This window comes from Vicugna pacos, chromosome 34 (assembly GCF_048564905.1).
Source record: "Vicugna pacos chromosome 34, VicPac4, whole genome shotgun sequence".
In the NCBI taxonomy this organism is placed as follows: Eukaryota; Metazoa; Chordata; class Mammalia; order Artiodactyla; family Camelidae; genus Vicugna; species Vicugna pacos.
This window is the reverse complement of record NC_133020.1, coordinates 11,817,292-11,837,107: the sequence shown is the minus strand read 5'-3', so window position 1 is coordinate 11,837,107 and position 19,816 is coordinate 11,817,292. Positions and strand designations below refer to the sequence as shown.

General features: G+C 36.2%; 1 protein-coding gene across 11 annotated transcripts in view; it reads right to left on the bottom strand.

Annotated features, from left to right (window-relative positions):
• The window catches only part of LMO3 (LIM domain only 3), a 212,284-nt gene that overhangs the window by 157,455 nt on the left and 35,013 nt on the right, over positions 1–19,816 (bottom strand). For 7 of the 11 annotated variants that reach the window (XR_012066849.1, XM_072954372.1, XM_072954373.1 and 4 more), the window contains one exon: positions 8,601–8,734. The gene's annotated coding sequence lies outside the window, so the exon portion shown is untranslated. Of the gene's footprint in view, positions 1–8,600; positions 8,735–19,047; positions 19,220–19,816 lie in introns of all 11 variants that reach the window. The other 4 variants (XM_072954371.1, XM_072954378.1, XM_072954381.1 and 1 more) reach the window with 1 other exon arrangement.

The window sequence follows — 19,816 nt, the reverse complement described above, 5'->3', positions numbered from 1 at the left end:
TTATTGAGCAACTAATATAAGGCAGGCATCATATTAAACATTTACGGCATAGTCTCATAAATTATTGTATCAGTCTATAAAATCAGAACTGTTACTATCATCCCAATTGTACTGGTAATGACGTTTACAGTTTCTCATGACAACTCGTACTTTTCCCACTTAACCTATTCCATCTATACATATCTGTTTAATTCTTCATGGTTATTTAACGTTTGTCTCACCGTTAACCTGTAAATTCCAAAAGGATATGTAGACCACACCTTTTAAAAAAAAAAATCAGAGTACCCCTAGAACTTCTTACAATTCCTGGCACATAGTATGAATTCCATAAATATATGTTGAGTTAATACATGAAATAATTTAAGACTACATCCAAGCTGACACAGCACCAAAGTGGCTGGGCACGGGCTCAAACCCAGAGACCACTCTGGAGCATGTATTCTTCACTGACACTGATTCTCCTACTTAACACCAGTGGCTTCGGGTGTCCTTGTACCTGACATCCCTCTTTCTGGTAGAGGTACCGTACCTGGTAGGTGAACTCGGCCTTCCTCTCTGGCCATTTCTTGTCCATCTCCTGTGCGGGCCCTTCTCATACCCTTCAGTCACTCTTTTCTCACCCTTCTATTGTTGGCGTTGGTTTTAGTTCCTGTTCGTCTTACTGGCTAGGACACCTCCTCAAGATCCTGGCTTTAGTTACCACCCACATTGTGATGACTCTCCTATCTGTGTCTCTAGCTCTGGCATCTCTTTGGGGTCCCACACTTCTGCATCCAAAGTATCTAACACCTCCGTTTGATGCTTCATTTCGTATGAGGCTGTGTAGAACTGCGCTCTGCTGTTGTGAATGACCCCACACAGTCTATAAACTTCCCTCCTTCCTTACAGAGACGTTCTTTTTCTACCTTCTCAATGTAAAAACATACATTCTCTTAGTTCAGCCCCTTGTTGTCTCCCCACAGTTTACTGTATTGTCCTTCCTTGTGCAGACGTCTAAATTTTCTCCCAATACCCATTTTTCCTCTTCTGGTTTCACAACTAATTAATGACTGACTGTATGTCTTAGACTCCCCTGCAGGGTCTGGCTAGTCATGAGCTCAAGTTCAATCCAATAGTTTGTGAGCAGAAACAATGTGCACAAATTCTGGATCCTCTCTTCAGGGAGAAATTGACTTCCTCCAAGACTCTCTGTTTCCCACTTCTGCCAGAAGACAGTAAGAAAAAAAATTGCATGCATGGCCACTTGAGCTCCTTTGTGACTCTGTGGAGCATGGCTGTCTTCTGCCCTAGACAACCTGCTTTCTTTTAGATCATTAGCTAAAAGGAAAGCCCCTTCTATCTCATTTAGAACATTGTATTTTGGGGTCTTATAGGAGTCCAGACTGTACCCTAAAAACTTCATAAAATTAGTTTGCCTAACTCCAGTCTTGCTCCAGTCCATCCCAATACTTTTAAATGAATGGATTCCTTCAAAAATGCAAATATGGTCAGACCAATCTCCTGTTTACAATTTAGAAGTGGCATTTACTTTGTTTTATTTCCAAATTTTCTAAAATAAGCATATATTGATTTTATAATCATGAGGAAATAAATTACATAAATCCATTAGTGACTCCCTGAAGCCTTCAAAATAAAGTTCAAGTTGCTTAACAGGACACAGAAATCCCTTCACAGTTTGTCTTCTGTCTATTTCTACAGTCTTAACTTTTGCCACAACCTCACAGGCCCCCAGGCACATGAATCTTTCAGTCCCTGGACAGCCACAGGCTCTCTCTTTCACATCTGTGTCTTTTCACCTTCTGCTCTCTCTGTCTGGATGCTTTTCCATGTGTTTCTGCCAGGCTAATGGCTACTCATCCTTCAAGACTTAGGTCTAGACTCAGGTCAAGTATTGTACCCTCCATAAAGCCTCTCCTAATGCCTTAGTGTCAATTTAATGTCCTCATCTGTCACCAAGTCCTGTCTGTAACTTTATCAGGAAGATTTCACATGAAAGTCTATTTCCCCACCAGACATTGTCTATTCTCCCACAAAAAATGTACTTTCATCTAACCAGATTCAATGCCATTGATTTATGTTTCTACCGATAACTAGTGTTCAAAATTCTTTTTTTTTTGAAGCCCATGCCAACTCCTACAGAATAGTAGGAATATTAAAACTGAAATGGAGTTTATAATTAGTATAATTAGAATCTGATTAGGAATGTATATTTTCTTTCAATATCAACTTTCTCCAATAAACTTTAAAATTCAGTGCCTTGGAAGAATTTAAGAAGTTCCTATGAAACATAGATAACAGTTTTATAAGAAATGGAGATTACAAAAAAAGTTTGCAGTGCTGTATATAGCAGATAATCAATGAATGCTGAATCAATAAATGAATGGTTTGGCTTTGGTAGGTATGCAGTTTATCAAACATTGAAAGACTAATTTTACAAATATTCTTAAAAGTCAGTGTTTAGGTTCTCAAAACTAAAAGAGATAAAATTTAACAAGTTTCCATATTCTTTAGAAACCTTGCAGTTCTTAGATTTCTTTGGTTAAAGAGAGGATTTTTAAAATATCTCACAAATGGTGAAATGATTGCACTTCTTTTTTAAACATTCATACCAAATTGTATATTTTTAATCATTTATCTAAAAAAATTAACATTATGTTATTCAGGATTTTTTTTGAACTATGATGCTTAGACTAACATATAACTTCATGTGCATTGAATATAATAAAACTGTGCTATTTATAGGCTGATGTCTTATAACTGAAAGAAAAATTCCCATTTTCCTAGATCTTTTATCCTTGCTCTGGGCCCGGTTTGTACATACAGAAGAGTTCAGTAAAATAAGTTATTTTTGTATGATTTACATATAGTCAATTGTTAAGAAATTAATATAACCACACTGGTATGTTTTCTGCTGCAAATATTCAAATATATATGAGTCAGGGGGGCAACTGCATAATCAGAGTCAGCATCGTGGGTACACAACCTTCACAGTCACAGAAAGATAATGTTGAGAAGGTCCTTTGCTTGGTTTCCTGCCCTCCTAATCCCGTCTTGAAATTCCTTTTCTATCTATCTATCTATCTATCTATCTATCTATCTATCTATCTATTTTTTTTATTGAAGCATAGTCAGTTTACAATGTTGTGTCAATTTCTGGTGTACAACATAATGCTTCAGTCATACATGAACTTTTAAATTCTTTTTCACCATAAGATACTATAAGATATTGACTATAGTTCCCTGGGCTATACAGTGTGACATTGTTGTTTACCTATTTTATATACACTGTTGGTATCTGCAAATTGGGAGTTCGAGATTTGCAGATACTGTCTTGAAATTCTTAAACTTATTTGTGAACAGAGCAGATTTTCATTTTGTACTGGGCCCCCTACGCTATGCAGCTCATCCTACATATCATTTAAGTAATTCTCCTGATTTTGAACAAGTTTTGGAGAATGCATAGCTCAAATGTCCATTTCTAAACAGCAACCCATGAACAACAAACCTCGGGTCCTAGCTGTCTGCCAGTCTCTACTCGCCCAGCTTAGCTGTCAGGAGCAGCGCACAGGTTAAAAGAGAAAGATTCTCCTGAGTGTCAATCCCTCCTGCTGGCTCAAGAGAACAAAGCTGGCAGGCAAAGTGAATCAGATAGTGCCCTGTGCACGCCCAAGCTTCAGAATAAAGCCGATAGGTCTAATTTCAGCTTTACCAGCCTTGGCAGTGTCCCTTTAAGTTCACTAAGTACGATACACCTGTAAGCAAGCAGTCTAATGTTTTTGTGATCTTGCTGCTGTGAAAGTATTTAATAATAAGCCTCAGAAGTTGGGAGGTAAGAAGGAAATCTATGATGTCTAATGCCAAGGTGGTGTTCAATGTGTTGAAAGTTGATTAAATTTCCTTTTAACACCCCTTGAAACTGACATTTTGCTGCCGTTTAAAATTTTTTCCCTCCAAACTATTTTTTATACCCATGATTTAGAGTGATATGCAGCAAAGCAGTGGCTATGAATTGGCTCAAAATGATTCTAGGGGTAATGAGCAGGGATTGAAAAAAGTCCGCTCCTGTTCATTTAAGGAAAGTAAAGCTAACTTTATCCTGCAGCTGCATGCAAGGCAGGGTCAGATTTGAGACTGCTCAAATAGTGCCATCCAAATTTGATCGGTCTGAAGTGATAACTAGGTTCCAGAATCCCATAGATTGATAAAAGAAAAAACACATTTAAATAGATGAGAGCATTCTCAGCTATCAGTTGCAAAATTGCTTGCTATATTCACACGTTTCCATTTTTAAAGTTACATCTGTTTTAATCGAGCTAGTCTAAATTTACAAATTAATATGGTATACGTCTATATTTTTACATCTAAGTCTCTGAGTTTAAGGGACGATTACTGTTTCCATACATATATGTATCATAGGAAAATAAGGAAGCCAGGCCTGAAACCCTATAAATGCCACTGGTGGTGTATTTGTTGGCGTGCACGACGTAGAGCCTTATAATTACTATCTGAATGCGCAAGTAATACAAAAATCATAAATGGAGTAATGCAGTGTCTTCTCTATAGACCATCAACGGTGACCATTACAAAAGCACATATTGAGCACTAATTGCGTATATCCTTTCTTCTCCACATCGGTCTATTTTTCTCTGCATCAATAGTTAAAAAGCAGAAATCTAACAGAACTTTCTACTGAAAAGAGCCTGGAATATTAACTGCCTATTTTCTTGTGCTTCTGAGTCTAGCCCAATGGTTCTACCTTATTCAACCAATATCTCCCTTTTATAACAGATATTTTTAAATGCCAGGAAGCATGGGAAAATAATAGAGCAAAATATCCTTGTGGACGTTAGAATTAAAAAAAAAACAAAGGATAAGTGCTAGCAAACAAGGTTTATTTATATACGACAATAGAAAGTGGGGATGATCTTAATTTTATTCACCGATAGCATCCTTCCAAAATACAGAAGTATGGTATTCGCCTAAAATAATTCTCTATATTAAAAACAGGATGAGAGGATGTTAAAGAATCACGCAAAGTATATAATTTACCCTGACGTCTACCACGTGTCAAGACATACAGTCAGACTCTAGTACCCAACAGACCTGGGGACTCTAGTCTCTGATAGTGACAGGAGACAGTGGACAGACTGGAATTTCTTAACAGTAATATAAGGAGAAGCCCTAGTTGTGTGGTAGACCTCTATGGGCAGTATTCACATCAAAGTGGAAACCCACTGGCCACACAAGAATAAGTAAACAAATCCAATACACAACCTTCACATTGTTTCTTATCATTGTACAATAAATTAATGTAAATATGAATATGGCTGTAAACATGCTTATAGCCTCCATGAACGTATCACCTACATTTCACATATTTTTGCTATTTAATAATATCCTTATAATACTGTCTAAAGGAGCCTCAGTTATTCTTTAGTTCATGTTTACATGTGACAGCTACAAGGAAAGGATGATCTGAATGAAGAATGGTGACTTAGATATCACAAATGTCACTGCCACTGTCGTAAGTGACATTATTTTCAAATATAGTAAACAATTCTTCAAAAATTCCAAACTAAATGAGGTAAAATATTTCATGAATTTTCACAATAGTAACATTTCTGGAAAATTCAGTCGATGTAAAAACTCTGTACGTGTCAAATGATGACAAATTCTAGGCTCATATAATTACAAATAATTTTTCTCTACATGGATTTCTGATGGTATAGTCAAAACTTGAGAAAAACATGAGGAAATATAATTCATCATGTGGCACTATACTACTCATTGCAAGGCTTCCAGCATCCTGGACCCTACTCATTAAAAGCCAGTGTGCCCTTTGTGACATCACCGTGACAAAATCACCCTTTCAAATTTCCAAAATGCTCTGGGGGGTGAGGGGTGGGGTGGTACTACTTTCATCAAAAAAACTAGGCTCCCACCTGTTTTAAAGAAAAGTTTTGTGAAAAATAATATAGGCATGTTTTCCAGTTGTTGTATTTACATTTAGACTAAAATCTGATTACCATTTTTAATTTAAAATTTTGATTACCATTTTTATGTTGATTACTCAAGCGTTTGTTCACTTATGAAAATCCAACTTTATTACCAATGAACGTTAAGACATTTTAAGCTGGAAATGTGAATGCCAATTTACCAACCTATAGCACCAGAGGTAGCACAGTAATTGGTTAAACAGTCTGATTCCAAGTTAGAGACCTGGTTCAAGACTCAGTGATAATTTTACTGACTGTGTGACCTAGTACAAAACTCTTAACTTTTCTAACTTGTCATCACTCCATCTGGATGTAACAGTGGTAACTTACATTGTTATATTTTATAGAGGCAATGTAGATTTAAAAAAAAACCTACTTAACAATTAACTATACATTAGCTAATTGTTATTGTTACTATGAAAGCAGCTTTACATTTTCTTTATATATGTCTTGATTTTTTTCGACTTATTTATGACACACATATATATCAGACGGTATTAAAATGCATTAAAAGCTGTAGGCACTGTCAAAGTAGGTAAATCAAAAAAAGAGGTAAAATTTGCTTCATAACAAAAGTGGTAAGAAACTATGTTCAAGGGAAATAATTTTTTTTTCCTAATTGTTACACATTTTATACAACAAAGTCCTTTTCTTTTAGTGTCGTGATTCTGCTGCTCCCAGTATTGGCTGAGGGGCACCACAGTCAAACTTGTGCTTCAGTTTCAACACCTGCTGGAGGCTGTACCCACAGTCACCGGTCACGTGCTTTTTGAGAACAGGCAAGGGCCTTGGCTTCCCCAGAGCCCAGCTGGTATTTTTAAACATTTTTTTGATTTAGGTTGAACCCATTATTTTTTATTCTTCTTTAAATGTCTCAAGCACCAAAACCAAGCTTGTCGACCGAAATTATAAATCTTCCCAGAGCAAATATGTGGCACACATGTGAAATGTGAATCCATGACTGTTTTCACTTTCAAAGACAGTGTCTAAAAACTTCTTTCACAATAGAGTTATTTGGAGGGTAGAAGTGAAAAAGCGAAACACTGGTCCCCAATCAGAGCTGTGACTGAAAATGAAGCCTTCTTCCTCCCCGTCCCCTCTCCTGCCCTTAATTCACCGCAAAGCACTTGAGTTCAGGTTGTTCAATACGTACACCTTATGGATTGGTAATACGGTTAGCAATGTATTCTTTTTAACAAAATCTATTACAATAACATTTGAGCATTGTGTCAAGGCCATTTATCTCTACAACTCTCCCATGTATTTACAGACCCCATCCTTGTGATGTGCCTGTTTTCCTCATAGCCCCACCGCTTTATGTGATTAATGGTTACACTGGGAACAAATTAACTGGTTTGGCCTGAACATTAATTTTTAAACAATCTGTTTTTACATAGACAGATCTTTTGGCAAGTTTGAGATTCTACTGTGCGATGAGGTTGTTGAAAGACTCCTGTGGATGGATTCATTAGTCTCCCTTTTTGACCAAGTGAAAAATCTGTTGGATCAAAGGACAGGTTTGTGCCCCTGCCCCACTCCATCCCATCTCGTTGCCCCAGGTGAAGGGTATGAGGACCAGTCCCTAACTTTCTCTGTCTTTTTCTCATCCTTTACTCTCCTCCCCTGACCCCCAGGCCCTATTTTCCTTATTCTGCTTTACTTTCTTTTTTTTTTTCCATAGCATTTTCACCATGTGTTAACTTATTTATCTCTTTACTGTCTGTCTCTTCAATACAAAATAAGCTCTTTTGGGACCAAGGCTTTGTTTCGGTCACTGCTCTAACCTGTGCCCAGGAAATAGAATACAATAAATATTTGTTGAAGGAATGAACAAAGCAAAGGCTTTTCTTGGTCTTTATTAATGTAATCGATTTAGGAATTCTTCTGTTGTTGTTGCCTCAAGTGGTCCAGTCTAAAATTATACTTAAGTGGAGAAGAGCAGGTCAAATTAGAGATAACAGAGGAGTAGAATCATTATGTTATTTTACTCTAAGTGGAAATCTGGGAACCAAGAAATCTTGGGAGACTAATTGAGGGAAATATTTAAAAGCTTTCAGTACATTCTTTCTGTATCCTAGAGACCTGAAATCCTTGAAAAAGGACACAGTCACGTTTGTATTTCCATCAGACAACTTTCTTAAATAGTAACGTCAATCCTGTTTATGACCAAAGACACGCTACCTGCATCTCTCCTAGGTAAGCCGGCACAGCTGAGAATCAGCCCACCTGCCACTTCCGGAGAAGCTAAGGAACAGATCATTGTTTTCCTCACTTAGTAGTCCAGCTATCAGTTTTTACTCCCAAACCATGAAAGATTATCAGAGAAAAAGACACGTCATGAATACTACTTCCCACACGGTACAACTGGGAAGTTAGTAAGTGAGCAGGGAACAGAAGCCACGTATCTCCGAACGTGCTTTACCAACTGCAATTTATATTGTCAAAATCAACAGATGCATCTAATAAGGTAACCATATTTCCCCAGGAGGTCTGGAGATTCACAATTGCATAAGCATTCATATAATTTATGTGTATTTGCACGCCATGCTCAGAACTCCTCCCTCATTCACATGTGTGAAAAAAAGTATGAAAATAAAATCTTACCGTAGTTGCAGTCAGGCCAAGTATTCAGGAAGTTTAGAAGAGGTAAAGTCGGAATGGTCGGTGGACAATGGACCAGCTTCCCTGGATGCCTTCCTTACATTAGGGATGGCTCCAGAGTAACCCAGAGAGCACAACTAGAAAGAAAGAGGATCAGAATTAATACTGCTCTTGAAAAGAGTTGTCAGCTACTGCGAATATCCTGGTCGTTCATTGGTTCAAGGCACCATACTAGGTCCCCTAAGAATTGTTTTTGAGATCCTAGATGGTACTGACGTAGAATTCCATCTCCTCATGGAGTGTTGGTGCCAGAATCTTTATACAAATGAACTGCTTTTTATTCTTTCCACTTTCTCCCTCTTCCAAATAATACCAACATATATACTTAATTCAGAAAAGCATGCTTTGGCTTAAAGTTCTTATTAACGCTTAGGGAAAAAAAATTACTAGTCTATAATTCTGAGGTTCCTAATTTCCCTTTAAATAAGCTATAGGTTAATGTGTAAAACCCCCTGTGGATTGTTCCCTTTGTTTAAATAATATCCTGTAATTCAAGCCAATATACTTTACAATAGCATGTTAAAAGCAAATAGGAAAGCAGTTTAGCTCTAAATTAAGGTTGCTCCATCGGCATTTCTACTCACTCTGGATATTTTCTGATACAAAGCTTTGGTCTCTCCTTTCATGATGTTGTTCTGCAGTAGAAAAGCATGTAACCACAGCTTCATAATACTAAGCACTCCAGTGGGAAACACAAACAGAGTGCATAAACCAAAGTATTCATTTCATGAGGTTTTATTAAAAGGCTTCACCTCTAAATTGAGCTGTCATACACTGTTGGGAAACTTTTTACCACAGTCTATTTTAACTATGTAAAACATTAAAGGAATGGAATTTCTCCCGCTTTTCATATAACGGGCATGACCTCTCTTACACACTATAAGCAATCTATACTGCATTTTAATCAAATTGGCAGGAGAGTAAAGTCAGGCCATATGTTTTCTCATTTCCCCCAGTTTTCAGAAAGGACCCTAACCTCGTTAAAATGTTGTAGATTGTCACGTATACTCAGCAAGCTCTTTGGCGTTCTCACGGACAAGCTAGGCTGCGTGATTACAAGATATCCTTCAGATGAGAAGGACATTGGGTAATTTATAAATCATTCATTTGCGACACAGCTTTATACAGCATTTCAAGGAATTGCATTAACTGCTTTTGCAGTTTCCTCAAATGTTGCTTTCAGTTGATGGTGTCATAGGTCACCACCGATTTTTCCCTATGTAAGCAATACCAACTTTCTATTAAAAATACTAATTTCCACCCTACTACAGTGTCTTCTGAAGTAGTGTGTATATTAAAAAAAAATCAAGTTGCTTTGAAATATTAAAGGAATATATTTAACTGAAGGGTTTTCAGACAGGTTGTGTGTTTTTTTTTCCCTCTGTATTCCTGATGACAGAAAGATTTTAGCCTACAAAGTCAATAGTAAATTTTATTAAAGTCATTATTTTCCTGTTACAGGCCTCGTGCTTTAAATAAACTACAGCTGACAATGCTGTCTTACATACTGTCACACTGTAAAATGTCCCCTCTTTATTACCGCAGGGACAACTCATTTAGAACTTTGAAAGTGTTTTCACGTTAGCGTTGCTCATTTGCAGGGCTGGCCTATGGCTGTGTTTAAAGAATGTGGTTGATACTTCTCTTTCCCTCTAAATATTCTAGGGAAAAATATAAACTTGCCAACACAACATTTTTTAGATAAAGATTAATGTCCCTTCCCCGTAGATAAAATGTATCTCAATCTTTCCATATTAGTGTGCTCTGACTATGCACGACATTATTTTTCCCGTCAGCCTGCTGTGTGTAAGAGCAAAGCCTCTGACATGTACATGAAATGTTTTGTTTCAGGAATTTTTACTTTTCTCCCAAATGACCCTCTTTAACGAATACCTCACCTCCTCTGCATCATCTTCTTGATCAACATAAGCTTGATTATAGGAACATATAATGGTTAGAAATTGAATAATCATCCAGACAACATTTTAATGAAAATCAGAAGGAACAGGTTTTTTTTTTTTTAAATTTTGGAATCATAGCATATTGTTCCAAGTGGTGCCCATTTAACTTCCTGTATAATACATTTTGTCTGTCTTTTAACACATACTGCACAATTTCAAATGGATTTTCTTTTTCTTTTCTTCTCCACATACACCCAAGCTCCTACCTACTCACAGAAGAATAAAAACAAACAAAAAAACGCAACAACTTGCCTTTACATTTGAAGTGAGATGTAACCAACACCACTCAATCCACTTGCAATTTCTGAACTCTTTTCCTATTTTAGGATAGTTCTACAAAGCACCTCTACACTGTTCAAGACTATCGAAACCAAATGAAGCTTTAAAGTCTTCCAACTCATGGTCAGAATTGCAAGACTTTCCTTTCTTCCCTTTGGAGAAAAGAGCAGGGCAGGAGAGGTCAGGTGCGCAGTTAACTCTGCATAGATGTGGTCGCTCCTCTCCTCTGCCCTCACAGTCTGGCATCGTTTTGTGTTAGCTCATGCTGCAATCAGACCCGGAGGAAAAATGAGAAGATGTGTGTAAACCCCTGTCCTAGACCAATAAAGACTTGATCAATGGCAGGTCTTTGATTTCAAATCCAGTTCCATCCTGTTCAATCCTCAGACAGTAATCTCTGCTGCTGGCGTGTGCTTACATTTAGAACTTGTTGGTATCTATTTCTGTGGCCTTTTAGACCAAGTGAAATAGAATGGAGAACATAAAAGGTTCTGAAAGGAGAAATAATTTATTTTAAAGCTATACTGTAAATGGATAGCTAATAACTGTCATCCTTATGAGAGGAAAGATATTCTTTAATTAACAAACATTTGCAATTTCCCCCCCTGGTTTATTTCTTTAGTATCATACTGCAACTAAGCTGTGTTTACATATTTTCTATTTAAATCACTCTTGCTCCCCAGGCCCCCTCAACACGGTCCACACACACACATACACATACGACACAACCCATGACCTGGTCGATAACTATAATCACCCTCCCTGAATTTTCCCCATATCCTTTGCACACAGTTTAGAATCCCAGCTAAACCACAGTCACTGGAGTTCCTGTACCACATGGTGTGAACCTAGATGGTATCAAAATTTCTGATGTGTGATGTGTGATGTGTGTGTTACTGCTCACTTAAAAGTGTGTTTACTACCTTTTCTTATCAACAGAAAACTTTCAAGATATTTAAAAGCAATGCCTTTAAACCTTCCGGCTGCAACAAAGCAAAAATGGCAGGTGGCTATATGAAAGAGGTGGAATACATTTAAAGGAAATCGCTCATTGGGAAAAGGTGTAACATTGCTTAGAGTCCTTTTATACACTTTCTATTGGTAAGAGTGTGTTTTGGGGGTGATGTGGGATTCTTTCCACTTGCCCAGTGAGAACATTAGCTGCTTTACAGAGCAATGTTGTTACTTTTAAGAAAGATGGAAAAATGAAACATCAGAAAACCATGCCAGCAGTAAGAAGAGCTGAGTTCAGCAATGATAAACGGAGAGGCCAGGAGGCTAGACTTAAAACCACAAATTACCTCAATAGAAAAGATTAAAATGCTCTACCATTAGGCAACCTTTTTGAGGAGCAGAAGAGAGGGAACCCAGCGCTTACGAAGCGAGCTTTCTGACTAATTAAGGAGAAGGGGAGACACAGATTGTGCTCGCGCCTCTGAACGGGTTATCTAATGTGACTAATGCACACTTGTTAAAGGCACAGGGAGATGATACTTTGGCATTCAGAGAAAAAAAAAAAAGGTGAATGTTTGTAATGTAAGTCCCTGAGACAAGTGTCTAAAACCTGTTTCAGTAAGAAGTTAGGTGCTGAATAAAACTAAATAAACAGTACAACGGGCCCCCCTTTAACCTCCACAATCTCCATTTTGCTTCTTTTATGGAAAGGGACTAAAGTGCCCCTTTTGTGCCATCACTCGTGCATTCAGTGGCAGCTGGGAACTTCTAAGAGACACTGTGTCATCAAGGGGGAGCTTTTACAATTATGCCCATTAAAGGATAAAAAAAAATCCTCAAACTTATCACTCTCTAAAACAGAAATTACTTATATTTAAGACTGTGGTTGTAACTGCCATGTAAGTATGACAGTCGGACTGATAAATAATTCAGAAAAGAATGATTGATTTTCAGTGTGGAAGCTCAGCTTGCATCTATGAGAGACCGTAAACACTTTTACTGGGAAATGGTTGACCCACTGTCACTATGTCACAGATTCTTAGGATTTTAGAGCTGGAGAGGAAGTCTTCCCAGTGCACCTATGAAGAATCGAGGCCCCGGCTGGTCGAATGACTTTCCGCAGTGCTTGGTACCCAGCAGCAGGGGAACGGATGCGGAAAGTTTCTTGACATATTTGAATCTCCACTTGGGGCTCTGAAGTTTTAAGAGTTAATCCATTCTTCTATGTGATTGTTGTTTCAACCTAAGTGCATCTTAAAGGTGGGGAAGTATATTTGGCCCCAGAGGAAGGAGAGGAAGAATGGAGATTTCAGATATTTTTGAGCAGGAAGACTACTGAAGACTGGTGTCTGGGAGCCAAGATAATCATCTGCTTGGGTTTTTTTCTTTTAATTCTACAATGATACACAGAAACAGAAATAGAAGCTTCCCTCATGCCTGTTTCTGGCTATCTTGGGTCTAGTTATCATCTTCCATCATTGTTAGCTTTCCTTGGTCCTGGAAAACCACCAGCATTACTTTCTAATCATAGATTCCTCTTTCACTTACTCTTCTGATACCTCTGGGAGCAGAGAAAAGAGCACTGAATTGGATTGGCTGTATGGCTAATTTGATTAGCTGGTGGAAAATATTCATTAAAAGAGCAATGAAAAAAGATAAAAATGTTGATTCAGTTTATGGACACTGCTAATTTGCAAATCGCATTGAAATAATTTGCCATACAAGGCCAGTATATATTACTTTCTGGGTTATCTAGAAGGATGTATTATACAATATACTACGTGCATATATATATATATATATTGTATATAACATACAAATATTATGTATTATATTATAGGTAGCATAAGAGGACTCACTGGGTTATACAGAGGTATTAAAAGTCTAAAAGAAAACATGTAAACCAGTTTTACATGGATTCTGGGAAATAATCTTCGGACACATAAGAGGGTGCCATTGTGAAATGAAAAACGGACAGTCTTCAGGGCCAGGGCCCATCTGTGCTCTTGTCCCCACCCATTCTACCATGCTCTGAATACTTAAGACCCTGGAATTTCCTGCCCAAAAGGTCCCAATTCTGCTTCTCGGGCCTGCAAATTCTGTTCCCTGGGCCCAACCTTCCAAGGGCAGACTGCATTCCTTGTTTATGTACCTCTAAACACGAGAAGCCTCCAAGGTTATTGTCTGAAGAGGATATGCACAGAGTTTGATTAGGCTGGGCTCAAAATGAAGAAAGAAAAGAAAATACTTTAAAAAGTAGTGCACAATAATTTTTCACATTTGATTAAAACTATAAACCTACAGATGCAAGAAACTCAATGAACCCCAAGCAAGAAAGGTAAAGAGGAGTACACACACACACACACACACACAAAATCAAAATCAAATTTCTCAAAACTAGTAATAAAGAGAAAATCTTAAAAGCATCCAGAGGGAAAAGGACATGTTATGTACAGAAAAGCAAAGGTAAAGACAGAAGTTTCTCACCAGAAATAATGCAAGTAAGAAGCTGGGAAAAACAGCTTTGAAGCACTGAAATTATCTTGGAAGTATAAATCAACTTCCAAAGCCTGTCAACCTAGGTACAAAACAATTCACAAACCCTGTTGACCGAGAATTCTATACCCAACAAACATATTCCAGAAATAAAGGTAAAATAAAGAATTATGTAGTCATAAAAATAGCAGAAGGAAATTATTTGCCAGCAAGTCCACAATATAAGAAATCTGTCTTTCAGGCAGAAGGGAGATAAAATGTGACGGGAATGTGGATCTAGACAAACAAAGGAAGAGCACCGAAAGTGATGACTACATGGGTAAATACATACAATTTTCTTCTTACTGTTTAGATCTTTTAAAAAGATAATATGCTAAAAAGTGGTAAATAAATTTTTAAATACCCTTAAAATAATTTTGAATAATCACAAAAAAATCAAGAGGGAATTAGAAGGTATTTTAAATGAAATGGAAATGAAAACATCACATATCAAAATGTATGAGATTCCTTTAAAGTAGTATTAGAGGGGCGTTTACAGTTGGAAACGTCTACATTAAAGAAAGTCTCAATTCAAAGATTTCACTCTGCTTTAAGAAACTAGAAAAAAGAACAAATAAAACACAAAGTAGGCAAAAAAAATAAATAAACCCAATGTAAGCAAAAAAAAAAAAAAGAAAGAAAGATCAAGGTGGAAGACAACGAAGTAGAAAATAGAAAAAACAATAGAGAAAAATCAATTAAACCAGATCTGATGTTTCAAGAAAACAAAATTGATAAACCTATAGCCAGACTGATCATAAATAAAAGATTACTAATATCAGGGACGAAAGAGATATCAATCCAGATTATACACAAATTAAAAGGATAATAATGGAACATTTTAAACAACTTTATGCCAACAAATTTGACAACAGATACAACAGAGAATTTCTTGAACAATAATGTCAAATCTTACTCTAGAAGAAAATAAATAAAATAATAATAATCATACATCTTTTAAAAATTTGAAGAAAATACCAAGCCCAGATGCCTTCATTGGTGAATTCTACCCAACAGTTCAGGAAGAAATAATACCAATTTCACACAAAATTTTCCAGAATATTGAAGAAGAGAGAATGCACTGAATTCATCCTATGAGGTCAGTATTATCCTAATAAAATACAAAAAAGAAAAGTACAGGACAAATTCCTTCATGATCATAGATGTGAATACTTTAAACAAGAATTTAGCAAACCCAATTCAACATTATTTAAGGACAGATTGCCATCTCAATGGATGGTGAAAAAGCACTAAACAAACTGCAACTTTTGTTGCTGATAAGAACTTTCAGCAACCTAGGAATACAAGGAACTTCCTCAACCTGATAAAGGTCATCTACAAAAACTCCAAGCTAATGGTGAGACATTGAATGTATTTCCCCTAAGATCAGCAACAGGACCAGTATGTTCACTATTAACCATTTATGTCAACTTTGAAAGGGAAGTTCTAGCTTATATTTTAAGTGAACCTACAAAAATATAAGGAATCCGTATTAGTAAGGAAGAGGTTACACTCTCTATTCATATAGACAACATGATTCTCTGTTTAGAAAGCTGATGAAATCCAACAAAATGTTAATGGAACTATGAAGACAGTTTAGAAAGGTTGCAGGACACAAGATTGACATATAAAAATCAGTCATATTTCTATATACTAGCAACAATCAAATATAAAAAAATTTAATTACTATTTATAATAGTGAAAAAATGAAATACTTAGGAGTAAACCTGACAAAATTAATGTACAAGACCTGAACACTGAAAACTATCAACAGAGCTGAAAGAAATGAAAGAGGACTTAAATCAGTGGAAAGATCCATCATATTCGTGGGTCAGGAGACACAATATCGTTAAGATGTCAATTTGAGCCAAATTGATCTGTTGACTCCACACCCAATCAAAATCCTGCCAAGTGTTTTTATGGAAGTTGACAAGTTGATTTTAAAGTTTAAATGGAAATTCAAAGGATCTAGAATAGCCAAAACAACTGTGAAAAAGAAAATCAAAGTTGTAAGACTAACACCATCTGATTTCAAGACTTTTCATAAAGCTACCATAATAGAGGAAGTGTTATAGTAATGTAGCAAAAAACAAATCAATCGATGAAATAGAATAGGGAAATTATTAATAGAACCATGCACTTTGGAAGAGCTCAGTTTTGACAAAGATGTACAGGCAATTTAGCTGAGAAAGTATAGCCTTTTCAACAACTTATGTTGAAACAATTGGATATCCATATGCAAAAACATTAACTTCAATCCATACCTAACACCATATATAAAAAATAACTCAAAATGAATTACATAACTAAAACTACAAAAAAGTCTAGTAGAAAATAAGAGAAATACTTGACTTTGGATTAGGCAAATAGTTCTTAAATATGACAATAAAACCATAATTCATTAATAACAATAATGATAAATTGGAATTCACTGCAATGAAGAAGTTCTTTTCTTTGAAAGACTTTGTTAGGAGAATGAAAACTAAGACAGCAACTGGAAAAAGTATTTGGAAAACATCCATCTGAAAAGGAATTTGTATCCAGACTAGAGAGAACTCTTAAAACCCAAAAGTAAGACTATAAAATAAGACCCCCAAAATTTAGAACAAAAGATTGGATAGGAACTTTACCAAGGAAGATAAATAGATGATAAATAAGCATAAAGCAAAGATGTTTAACATCTGTAATTATTAAGAAAATTAAAATTTCAACCATAGTGAGATATCACTATATTCATGAAAATGACTAACTAACATTAAAAAGACAGACTATACCAAGTTTTGGTGAGGCTATGAAGCAACTGGAATTCTCATACAGTGCTGGTAGGAATAGAAATTGGTATAAAAACTGTAAAAACCAGTTAGATATTTTATTAAAAAGTTTAATGTATCATCATATGATCCAGGCATTCCACTCTTGGATATTTTCCCAAGAGAAATGAAAACCTATATCCAAATACCTGTACATTAGTGTTCAAAACAGTTTTATTTATGATAGTGCCAAACTAGAAACTACTGAAATGCTTATCAACAGGTGAGTGGATAAACAACTTGTGATATTCCCATACAGTGATATTTATCCAACAATAAAAAAGGCATGAACACATGTAATGACATGGATACATCTCACAATAATTAAGCTGAGTGAAAGAAGTCTAAGAAAAACAAATATCTATTGTATGATTCCATCTATAAAAAATTCTAGGTTATCTGAACTAATGTATCATGACAGCACATACATGGTTGTCTGGGAATGAGAAAGCCTGAGAGGGAGTAGGTATAAAGGGGCCTGAGGACGGACAGATAGGCCCACTTTCTTGCTTGTGGTGGTTTCTCAGGCATACATGTCTGTCCAAACTGACAAAATTGAACACTTTAACTAGTTGAGTGCATGTCCGTTATATCTCAGTCGAGCTGTTTAAGATCATTACTGAGATCAGTTTGATGTATTGCTCTCTCCTCTTTCTTAATTTACACACTTGGGAAGTTAAAACTTTGTATGCTTATTTTCTGATGTCTTCCTTAAGAGGACTTGCCTTTCCAAGCTTGTCAGAAGAATCCAAGGAGAGTCTATATGGGGAATCGCCAGCAATTCTCACTGTCCTCTACATCCCAATTTTTGTCATGATTAATGTGCCAGGTATTGGGCTAAGCATTCCATTTACACACTTTACTGCCCCTCTTCTTTGCTTTCCTTTCCTTGACTGTAGCTCTCTAAGTAAGTGATCTCCCCCAATTTTCTAAGTACTGTGTAGCCAGCAGTACACCAAAATTTAGGGTACTTTGCTTGCCATATCTTTCCTGGCCTAAGTGTCAGATAAATAAAACAAAGTTTGGATTTCCTTTCCTAAAAATATTTTACTGGGAAACCAACAGAGAAAATACTAAGTGAAAAAGGAAGATAAAGATAAGATTGCAAAATATAACTTTATTATATTACTAGAAAGTAGTTTAGCATATAGAGGTTTCTGGACACATCAATCTGTATCTCTTCACTGTTCTCATTGTTCACGTACTTGCAGTCAGTCTTCTAAAATTAAAGATTATCAGCAATCTACTATTAGCATTAGCTCTTCTCTTCAATTAATTTTGGTACATTTGCCTGTTGCTCTATATTAGCATTTGCTCTGACTTTAAATACCATTCATGTGGCTTCTAATCATTTAATGCTCTCACCTTGGGAACTATCCACTTCACATCTGTTTCTCTTCCTTCCTATTTCAAATGTACATCTTCTGTTTATATTTGAAATGTCAAATGTAATTATTTACTTTTTGCTAGTGTGTGGGTATAACATAAATCCACTGCATTTATAGGTTCTTCCCAACTCAGGTTACACTTCCTACCCCTCCTGAGGTTCTTTGATTCTTTGAAGATGTATTCAGGTGTCTCTCAATTTGAATGGAGCATGAGGATGATTAACAAGAAAAATAAAAATGTGATTTTTATGTGGAGAAGCACTAGCACTCATATATAATTATCATAAGTTATCTTCCTACAAAAAAAAAATCTGAGGGCTATTTTGCTTTTACTGATTGGTTAAATCTACCAAAGGAAGCAAAATGGTTTATAAATGTAGAAAGAACTTTATTTCATTAGTGTTTATGGTGATATATAATACCCTAGTGAACACTAAAAACTTCAGTAAATTTTCTACCTTACCTTCACCCTGCAAGTGTTTTTGAAAGCTGTCAATTTGATGAGTCATCCAACGCAATTTAGTTCACATTTCATTTGATATAATAATACAGAAAGTTGCAGATACAGATCTCTTTGCATTTCAGAAGTGAGTACAGGATTGGTGATTGGTTACTTCAAATTTCAAGTGATAAATCTGAGTAAGAACAGAATTAATGAGTTTATCTGAAAATGATCAATAAATGAGGAATCTATGCATGCACCACACACGCCCATAGTAATTTCTTCCTATTTATCATCTGGACAGTTCCATCATGATCTAAGTGCCATGCAATCTAGTAATTCTGATTTTGAAATTGATTAAATCCAGCAAGTAGCAACAATCCCCAAATTCCATTCAAGAAAGGTTTTTCGGTATACTTGTGTACTCTTTCCTCCTGTGTATAATTCTCCATCCTTGAGAATTTTAATTCTTCTGTTTGTGAACTGTATCTCACTTGTTTTGATAATTAGAAGATGAGGAAAGATTGGCATCAAGATAAAATCAATAAAACAAATAGCCAAATAGAATAAGACTTTCAGAAGTGGAGCCAAGGCCACCGTGGGAGAGGATACACATATATTCCCATATGCTTTAGGTAGGAGAACCTGAGATGTTTATGAGAGTTTGACAGAATGTGTTTTGGCTTGAAGTAACTCATCTGGGACAATCACTTTTTGTTGTAGGGAAGGAGAGAAAGAACAGAAATATGAAATAGGAAGTGAAGTCACTGCCTCTAGAACTGTAACAGGA